General features: G+C 41.3%; 1 protein-coding gene across 1 annotated transcript in view; it reads left to right on the top strand.

The window, feature by feature from the left end:
• The window catches only part of LOC122251790 (Monocarboxylate transporter 1), a 59759-nt gene that overhangs the window by 40930 nt on the left and 13829 nt on the right, over positions 1–5000 (top strand). The gene's annotated exons all lie outside the window — the stretch shown is intronic.

Here is a 5000-nt window from a genome sequence, read left to right on the forward strand (position 1 = left end):
TGCGAGGTGTAGTTTTGGGGGAGTTGGACGACTTAAGCGTTCTATTGTCTCGGGAAAGGTTGGCTGGCGCCTTGACTGGTTTCAACTGGGATGTGCTTTTCGCCTTTCTTTGCTTTACTCTCTTTCGCTCATTCATTTTTTCTTCTTCTTCTGTCTTTGCTTTACTCTCTTTCGCTTATTCACTTCTTTTTTTCTTGTCTTTGCTTTACTCTCTTTCGCTCATTCACTTTTTCTTCTTCTTCTGTCTTTGCTTTACTCTCTTTCGCTCATTCACTTTTTCTTCTTCTTCTGTCTTTGCTTTACTCTCTTTCGCTCATTCACTTTTTTTACTTCTGTCTTTGCTCTATTCTCTTTCGGTCATCTACTTTTTTTCTCTTCTTTCTTTGCATTACTCTCTTTCGCTCATTCACTTATTTTTCTTCTTTCTTTGCTTTACTCTCTTTCGCTCATTCACTTTTTTCTTCTTTGATTTACTCTCTCTCGTTCACTTTTTATGTTTTTCTTGTCTTTGTTTTACTCTCTTTCACACATTCACTTTCTATCTTTTTCTTTTTCTTTCTCTCTCCTTTCTCTCTCTCTCTCTCTCTCTCTCTCTCTCTCTCTCTCTCTCTCTCTCTCTCTCTCTCTCTCTCTCTCTCTCTCTCTCTCTCTCTCTCTCTCTCTCTCTCTCTCTCTCTCTCTCTCTCTCTCTCTCTCTCTCTCTCTCTCTCTCTCTCTCTCTCTCTCTCTCTCTCTCTCTCTCTCCTCATCCTTTTGAGATATAAATAACCATTTGTCTTAATAAACTTGTCAAAGTCAAAAAAGTCTCTCTCTCTCTCTCTCTCTCTCTCTCTCTCTCTCTCTCTCTCTCTCTCTCTCTCTCTCTCTCTCTCTCTCTCTCTCTCTCTCTCTCTCTCTCTCTCTCTCTGACAAATGGAAATGAGAGTCTTCTGTGCTGACGCGGGAGATAGTACGAGTGCTAACTTTTTTTTCTCGCTTTGATACCGGCTTCCGGCGCGGACGTGACTTGATCATCAGTTTACCCCCGAGAACACCGACCTTCGAGTGTGTGAGGTCCACTGTAAACAACTGATATTGACGGGGTTAATATTCTCTCTCTCTCTCTCTCTCTCTCTCTCTCTCTCTCTCTCTCTCTCTCTCTCTCTCTCTCTCTCCCTCTCTTTTCATTTCCTCCTAATTCTAATTCTCTTTGCTCAATGTTAGCTTTTTTTCTTTTCTTTTCTTTTTGAGTAGAGAGAGTTGTTTGAATGGTGTTATTTTTTCTTTCATCTCTTGTTTAAACTTGATAGTTTCCTATGCGCAATTGCCATGGCAGTAAATAAGTTCATTAATTGCCTCATGTCATTATCTGTATCTCCTCTGTATGTATAATAACAGTCGTCGGGTGCATGAGACAGGTGCCAAGTTATGCAATGCCGCGCAGGTTTGTGTCAGTGACATTTAATGGAGATTCGTTGTTTAACTTTAAAGCTTCAATTCCTTTACTCGGTATCTTTGAATGAAAATGACTATAGTCGTATATATATACACACATGTATGTGCATACATGTATATATTGTTTTCCCGTTGATAGTTATCGTCAATATGTCCTCTAGGTCATTAAGTGAAACTGGACTGTGTCACGAGTGCAATGAAACGTCACTGTTGTCATGGCAACAGTCACTCTTCAAGACAGCGCACATGTGTATGGCGTCAGAGCTTTTGTCCTCTTGACTTCCGTCCCCTTTAATTATAAACTAATTGAATGATTGTGTGAACTCGTAACTACGTTTTTTTTGTTTGTTTGTTTTGTTTTGGAATGCGAATACTATATCGTTAATGAGGTATTGGTCGACCAATGGCGTTTCGATTGGAAGGAGCAGCGGCTTCGAGACGGAAATAGACACCCGTCAAATTCCTCGAAAGCACACCTCTAAGCTGGCGGTGGTACACTGACGAAAAATAAAAGAAAAAAGGGTGATAGAAACGGCATGTTCTCTTCTCGTTTTTCGAGTGACAACGTGTATTAGGCCATGTAAATCATCCTCACCCGCCCCAGAAAAAGCCTCCTGACTCAGACCTTTTCGTTATTATCATTTAACGTCAAAAGAAAAAGTGAGGAAATTTGTCTGAATCCCCGTTCTAGTAGCCAGACTAAGATATGTCAGTTTGGTTTTATCAATTCATATTACTTAAATGAATGCCCTTATGATTTGAATTTAACGTAAGCTTGGATCTCAACTTCTCCCTTAAAAATCCCGCCTTCCCCTGAAAGCATACTGACTATTTATATATGGCTTCACGAAGGGAATTTTCCACTGATGTGTCAGTGCTATGACGCCAGCGGCGCCGGGGTCTGGGCCCTGGGAAGGACTTTTCCATCAGCCATACACGCACTCAACATGTTTGTTCGTTCTTCTGTGATCTAATGGTACGCTTTGGTAACATCTCCATTAACAACCCTACAAACGTTCCTAAATGTTGACCTCATTTGGCTCATGCAAATTAAAACAATTCTAACATCCATTGCAAATCCGCACTCCTTTACATATCAAGCCACGGCTTCGCAAGCCAGGAGTAAATGCAGGAACGAGAGCCTACAGCAACGATCCGAGGCCGTTCTGTATGTTGTTCGCATTAGACATGTGTTGAATCGCGGATCACTGTTAGCCATTGTCTTTCACTGACCCGTGGAAAGATTCACGCAGAACGGAGGGGACGGAGACACACCATCGCCTGTTGTGTTGACGAAAGTTTCTCGAACTTTGAAAGGGACCGGATCCTTTCTCGGAAGACGCGTTTTATCGAAGCATTATCACGCGAGACAGGCCTAGCTGATGTTCAAAGCGGATGTCATGGCTGTCTCGAGTGGCTTATCAGAAAACGACGAATTACTTATCCTCAGTTCCTGAACCTAACATATTTCGCTGGATTATTAAGAAAAACATATGGAGCAATATTCTCATATGTAAGAACTCCGATTCTTAAAAGTCCTTTACGGTAGGCTGTCCTAATGTGATTCCTGTTCTAACACCAATAAGAAAAAGAAAAACATATGGAGCAATATTCTCATATGTAAGAACTCCGATTCTTAAAAGTCCTTTACGGTAGGCTGTCCTAATGTGATTCCTGTTCTAACACCAATACATGATATTTATAATGCTTAGTTTTTGTGTGTGTTTGTGGAAGAAAGTCTATGTTATTCGAAAAACTAGAAATGGCATTATTGATATCTTTATTCAATACAAGGAGTCTTACTATTATTATTGTCATCTTCATCTCATTCATCATATCACCACCGCCACTATTATAACTACTATCATCATCATCATCATCATTATCATCATCATCAAATTAGTAGTCTTATTATCATTCCTATTACTAGTAGTAGTAGTAATAGTGGTAGCAGTAGTCGTAGTGGTACTATTATTACCATCAATATTATTATGGTGATGATCTTCATTGTTATTATAACTTATGATTTCATTATTATTTAAATCATGATCTTTATTTTTAACAGAATTGTAGAGTATCATTTTGATGAAATTATCATCCCGTGAAATTACGCTGTGTTACAGTTAAGAATACTAAATACTCAACGCAAAAATTACAAGCAACCCACGCTACAAATACACGTACAAACTTTTTTCCCGGATGATAGACCCCTGAGCCGAAGCATTAGCCAGAGTAAAATACAAGAGATATAAAGGAGCTTGACGCGAATGGTCACTAAGAGGGTGGTCTGGTTCTTATAATAGTCTGAGCCGAAGATAGCAGGTCACACGAAGCAAATTGCCGTTTTAGAAGCAAAAGATTTGACTGTGCAGGCAAAGCGCCCGGTGCCGCAATCCCTATTTTTATTTTGTCTTTGCGTCTTTCATTTATTTACGAATTTATTTAAGCAGGGTGGTGCACCAAGAGGGATTCTCGTAATTCGGATTTGGTTAGTCTTCAAGTTTTTGTATTTCTTCTTTGTATTATATTCCGTAGATAGAAACGTTACTGATAAGAAAGAAGTGCCTTCGCAGAGAGACCACTTGATCTCCATCATTAAATTCATTTCCGGTCGAGATCGGGTATTTGTCCAATAAAACTTTTTCTCTTGCAAACTCTTTCTTGGGGGTAATCTATGCTCATTCCATCCATCAATCTACATAAATCGCTTTTATTCTGTCTACCACACCCACCCACCCTTGTGACGTCACAACACGATCACTCGCTTTGGCAGTAACTCGATTCTCAGACAACGAAGTTTGCTACAATTTCCAGTAAAGGATTTTTGCTGAGCGCTTTGCTCTTGCTTGTACACGACTACCCGGTTTGCCTGCGCGCTTTCGTGACTAAACCCCATGCCTGCTTTTCTGTTGTCACTACGAGCGCTGTGCTTTGCCACGAAACGAGAAACAGGAGATAAGAAACAATGGTGACGCAAACCTGGCCATGAGTAGATATGTTCTCTTGTGTAATAGAGACAGCCGTACTTAAGCCCTACTCCCTATCAGAGTTTGGTGTGTGTGTGTGTGTGTGTGTGTGTGTGTGTGTGTGTGTGTGTGTGTGTGTGTGTGTGTGTTTGTGTGTGTGTGTGTGAGAGAGAGTGTGTTTGTGTGTGTGTGTGTGAATGAGTGAGTGAGTGAGTGAGTGTGTTATGAAAACTTCCGGTAACCGGTGATTGCAAAGTTGGATCCTGCAGATAGCTTTCAGATTGAATTATGCTAATCGAATATAAAGGCTCCAGCCATAAAATGGGGAAAATACAATAAACCTTTAAACCGATAACTCTTGCCCCCTCCCCCACCCCTTTTCCCAAGCCCCTTCTCTCGCCATGTTGCCCTAGCAACAGGAGGGGCTGTGGGTACCTTGATGCATGTGTTGGCTTGGCAGGTGCGCCCTAATGACCTACCCGTTGACAGTGCTCTAGGATGCACTTGCTGGCACCGATCCATCTGCTCCGGTGCGGCTCCCCAGCACGCGGGGACAAAGGAAACTGGCTGTCCGTCTTCGTCTCTTTCTTTTCCTCTCTG

Source organism: Penaeus japonicus, unplaced genomic scaffold (assembly GCF_977035675.1).
Source record: "Penaeus japonicus unplaced genomic scaffold, GWHDUDI00000001_assembly GWHDUDI00000015, whole genome shotgun sequence".
Classification (NCBI taxonomy): domain Eukaryota; kingdom Metazoa; phylum Arthropoda; class Malacostraca; order Decapoda; family Penaeidae; genus Penaeus; species Penaeus japonicus.